The sequence below is a fragment of the Mastomys coucha genome, unplaced genomic scaffold, assembly GCF_008632895.1.
Source record: "Mastomys coucha isolate ucsf_1 unplaced genomic scaffold, UCSF_Mcou_1 pScaffold21, whole genome shotgun sequence".
Lineage (NCBI taxonomy): Eukaryota > Metazoa > Chordata > Mammalia > Rodentia > Muridae > Mastomys > Mastomys coucha.
Window position 1 is genome coordinate 75,305,726 of NW_022196904.1, and position 5,973 is coordinate 75,311,698.

Sequence of the window (5,973 nt, forward strand, 5' to 3'; positions counted from 1 at the left end):
ACATGTCAGATTCTCCTTCCAGTTCTGGTTTTACACAGAAATAGTCCTGTTTGTTCAGCAATTCTAAACGTAATAACTTCATGTTATTTATTAGTATTGTTAAACTGAATTTTTTACTGGAGGTGGAGAGGCTGTTATGTGTATACACATTATTATATTATACAGATATTATAGACATAATGACTTCAATCAGAAGTGGAGAAGTACACTCTGAGGACAAAGGATCTAATTGGAGTATGATTCACAAAGCATGAAAAAATCTACAAGAGAAATCAAAATATATTTGAGTCAAAATTTTGGTAGATAAGTCATATCCTATAGACTGGCATCAGGGAAGTACTGCCATCTAGTTGCAACTCATGTCAGTTACAAAATCTCTTTGTGACACTCAATGCTGAACAGGATGAAGAAGACAGAAAAAATAAATTATTTTCCCAAGCTATTTCCACAATAAAAATGTAATTTCATATTAATTTAGTTATATATACATGTTATATAAGAAACGTAATTATTTTTTCTAAATATTGAAGTCTTTAGTGGAACTTCGATACAATCTATAAAATTATTTGTTGCAGAAAATAGTGAATTTGGAATCATAATTCAAATTGTCAAAAGCTTTAATAGCATGATGTGTAATGTAGATAAGTTGGCAATGCCTGTAGTCTCAGTACTCTCCAGGCCAGTCACTGGGAGATATGCAAACCCATTTCAGTAACAGAAACAAACTCCCATGTTTTCTAATGGATTCTGTACAGCTGAAATTGTGGCAATAATATTGAAAACCATAATTATGATTATCATTATTATTTTATGAGTTATGTATATAGTTGTGAGCATCTGTGTAATTAAAACATATATTTAAAGAAAAATAACTTAATCTGCCTTAATAGAAATAACAATGAGGAATGGCTAGAAACACAGGAGTTAATTGCAGCATTTCAAATGATATCATGTAAGCCATAAATTCTTGTGAATGTTCATTGAAATGTTGTAGAGAGTTTCAGCATGCTTCTTCAGAGCCATAGGATAACATTGACAAAGGGAAGCAATATAGAATTGGCCAGTTCAAATACCATTGTTCCTCTAACCTGGGCCACAGTGAGGTGATATTTAAATGTGGGATTATAAAATATACCCTCTTAATAATAGTTTATAATAAGTTCCATAGCATGGTCCTTACTGTGGATATGATTAAGGTTGTCGAATACTGACAAGAAAATTAGAGCTTATATACGATTGATCTAGGCATGCACAGATGATCACACATGTATCCATGTTGTAAAAAATATGAAAACACTTCTAGAGACTCTCAACAGACTTGTCAAAAAGAATATCAAAGATCTGGAAGTGTGTTGAGAGTCCCTATATGACCATACAGTACTGAATTTAAAAAGAAATTATTTAAAGAGAAGTGTGCAGTATTAGAGATATGAAGTGATATTAAACAGTGACATACAAATAAATTTGCTGAATCATTATCACTGACTATTTCACAGAGAAAACCCTGAGAATCTAGATGCTGAAGAGTAGAGGGAAAAACTTAGAGAGGACCCAAATAGTGAACCTGGGGTCTTACTAAGGAGAGAAGTGATACTCAAACACTCATAAGGAAGCTGGATATGTGAAAATTCAGGGCACAATGAACTGCCGACTAAGTCCTCTCATTTTTCCTGAATATGTTGCTTTGTTACTGATATAAAGAACAGTTTATTTACTTACTTACTTACTTACTTACTTACTTACTTACTTTTAATGTTGAATAGACAGAGCCTTGGGCCTTATTCATGACGAATGAGTTTCTTTGTGACAATTTTTAGCACACTGTAAATCCTCTATGCTGTTAAATGGGGATGCTTCTAGTCACAAATATAATTTGTCAATCAATAGGATAACAGTCTAGTTAGTTCTTATCCCAATGTACAATGGGAACCAGGGCTCTAAGCATAACCAACAATCCTGGATAATTTGTGACTGTTGATGAAAATTCAATATAGAATATAGGTTGCTAGTCTGTATCATGCTATCTACTATCTTCCCTGTATATGTTCCAGGAATGAGGTTCTGCGTGTGGATCATACCTTGATCTGGGTGTCATGAATCCATGGTGTAATGCTAGTTATGATGTTGGCCATAGATGGATCCTTTGAGAATTCGTTCTAGTGTCCGTTTGTTTAATCAGTTGATCCAGATATTATCCCTGGGCTTCGACAAGGGAAAACTGGTGGTGGATGTAGAGGTTGGCTGTGTCTCTTGCATAGTTCAAGGAATAATCTTTATGCAGGAATAGAGGACCTGAGTTGACTTGAGACAGGAATAGTTAGGGAGTTTTGCCAACTGCATGTCACTGAGCTGACTGAGGAATGAGGAACGTTTTCTGAACATAATTCATAAGGACTAAATCGTTCCCTATATGGAGTGGCGGCAGGTCAAAAGTAAGCAAAGCAAGGAGGTTTATCCACCATTTACTGGACTCTTTAATAAGAATTTTGCTTTGACTAGAATTCTGAGGATTGTTATTCACAATGAAGTTTTTAATCTATGCCGAAGTCATTAGCCTTTAGCTGAGAGGTTCGGGCTATGAACACTAGGTCATTATTGAGCCCTACTGCTACAGAGAGCTCAAATAAGACCAGTACTTGAGGAGCTTTTCAGCTAGTATCTGAGCAGTTTTCTGTCCACATGGAAAATGTTTTTATACATTTTGAAAATATGTCTATAAAAACTAGCAAATATCATATCCTTCCCTGGAAAGCTGAATCTCAGTGAAGTCATTTTTACAGAGTTCTCTGGTGTTGGCCTTTCCCTCAAACCCTTACCAGGGTAAGGGCTCTCTGTTTTGGATTCACTTGTTCACAAACATGGCATCTGACTGAAACATCTCATGTTCGGCTGTCCAGTCTAGGTATGGCATACCTTGTTCTGAGCAACTCATAATGTTTCATAAATCCCAGTAGAATAGTCTTGTGAAGGCTAGCTACAAGACTCCTACAAATTCTTTTTATAATGACCTCTCTAGTGTTGTTTGTCAACCTGTGGGATTGTGCTATCCATTTTCTCCAGCAACATCAGATCAATGTATACTGTAATTGTATACATTTGACTCATAGGCCAATGGCTCAGTTTCTACAATTTGCAAGGGAGTTATACTTTCGATATTCTGGGCAGTGGAAGATAGCAATTTATAGGAAGCCACACAACCTTAGGAGGACCACAATTTTGGGATTTGTTTATATTTTTATTTTCTCCAGTGGTATGAAATTCTCTTTTTTAGTAGACCATAATTTATACACACTGAGTAGTAAATGCCTATCCATGTAAATTGGGACCCTTTCCCAATCTAAAAACCTTGATAAAATCAAACATTTATCATTGGCTGAGAGGTATCTGTCTTCAGCACAAGTTCTTTCAGTTAAAATAACTAATGCAGTCTCACATACATGTTTTCATATTCTCATACCTTGACTGTCATGGATGAGCAACTACGAATCATCATCAGGGAAGAGGCTAACAAGCTTGATGGCCATGAGTTTCTATGACCACACTATTGGGTGGTCAACGAATAGGGTCTAGTGCTATATCATAGCAGTATTAGACTGACATCACACAGGCAACATAGCTTTTTTGTTTTCTATGACCCAGTTTTGTGGAGAAATATGAAGTGCTAGAACAATAACCAAATTCAGAACTGTTTTTAAAGTTGGTCATAATAAAATAAATTATAAAATCTATTTAATTTTAGAGATTGGGAAGGGATCATTTATGTTTTATAATAGTATGGTTCTTGGAAGTCTATGATGTAAACTCTGGAGGTCGGAATTTAGGTCCTCATCAAACAGTGTTGGAAGATTTTTAAATCTTTTAGAAAATGTGATCCTGGTAAGTTGTCTACTCTATAGCCTCTGTATATTTAAAAGCAAAGATTAGTTGACCCACCTTTGCCAAATGTAGACTGTAAAATGTGTAGCCTAGGATCAAGACAGTCTATACCTGATATACTTGGATAATCAGACTCATAGGAATCTAAGTTCTAAGTTTCTTTCCAGACAGGAGAGGTATATGTTCAGGTGATTGTCATGGCATGAAGATGCCTATCTGTCCAAAACATGTAGTATGAACTAAAATTTGCCTTTTTGTTTCCAAGACTCTTAATATCGTTTAATCTGGATTTGGGTGGCAGAATGGATTGAACAATTATAGGTACTGCTGGTCATGTCACTTCTGAGTGGTTGATTTCTGCCTATACCATGAGAATATTTGTTGACAATCTGAGACATAGTCCAACTGTATCATTTGATTTGGGCCTAGTCATTCATCTTGTCATTTTATGGTCTTACGGGATAAGGTCTGAGGTATTATTATGATGTTCATCTCAATATAAAATAAATTAGGTACATCTACAAGGTTCCTTCAATCTTAATAGTTGTAACATTTTTCAAAGCCAATAATGTATCTTCTGAATCTCAAAACACCCTTAAATATGAATATTTGTAAAAGTAACTATTAATTCACATATTTCCTATACACAGTAGTTCAGAATACCAACTCCCATTACAAAAGGGGAAATAGACCAGACTAAGTAAAATTCAAGACACCAAGAGGACAAACACTTTTGCCTTCAGCTCTATTACTCTATCTGAAACATTTCACTGGCAGTTTTTGGAATCATGAGGTTTCTATAGGTCCAATGCTCCATACCGGCTACTTGCAGTAAAGATAGCCTCTCTGGGGTGGCTTCACACTGTAGTTAGAACTTTCTTAGGCATATATCTCATGATCTTGGCATGTCCAGTGTCCTAGAGTCACCACAGTAACTTGGGATTTATTTTCACAGTATCCTGCTAAGTCCTCCCAGGGCTACCAGAAAAGAATGCAATTCTGCCACTTGTCTGAATTTGTTGATATTCTAAACCTTGGTGTAATCTTCCACTGTCCAAAACTGACATTTTGCATGCTAGCAATGTCGGCCTCAAGTGGCTGATGTAGTGGCATTACACTGCCAATTTAAGATATAATGTGGCCTCATCTACCGCAGAAAAAAGGGGCCTCTGTATGTGTTAGAACCTGAGAGAATATTTGCTAGATGGTTGTTTGGAGCAGGGAATCTTTTTGATAAATTTTATTTATTCTAGGAGAATTTTTTCTTTTCATAATTTAATTTTTTTAAATTTGAGATTATAATATAATTACATTTCTCTTCTCCATTTCCTTCCTCCAAGCCCTCCTTTATACTCCTCCCTGCTCTCTTTCAGGGTCTCTTTTCTCACACACATACACATATATTCCTAGATATAACCTGTTGAGTCTGTACAATGTTATTTCATTCAATATTTCTTAATAATATTTATCCTGAATTCTGTCCTCAGCTCCTCCCATGTCTACCCTCTTCCATCTCATGTCTTTTTTGTCATTTATTAATTTTGTTTTGTCTTCTGTCGGTTTGTTTTGAAGAGGCTTTTCAAAGCAGCTTTCTTGTTCCTTTGATTCTTACAATCTTTCATTCCCCTCTTCCTTGATGTCCCTTGAACTTAAAGTAGAAGGGTTGTGCTTTAAATGTATTAATGTGGAGTGGGCAGCCTCCATTGTCAGTTGACCTCTGCATTTTGACCAATTACAGTTTTCCATAATGATTTCTGGCTGCACACCCACACTAAATGCTTCTTTAGTGAGGGATGAGAACACAAGAATCTTACCAACAGAAACTAAAGAGCAGAGAATCTTATAATAGTATTCTCAGTGCCATTACCATTGTTTTGATTAAATTAGAATGTGTATAATATATAACATTTGATATATAGGGTTTTGTTTTCTGGCAACTTTTCTACTAAAACTCTGTAAAGTGTGTGATTTTCTTAGTTATTCAGACACTGGGTAAAATATATTTCAACTTCTAATATTCATACATAAATGAGGATGTCAAATCTAATATTCCTATCTCTTCAGATTTTATGATCCATAATTTACCTTTGACATCAT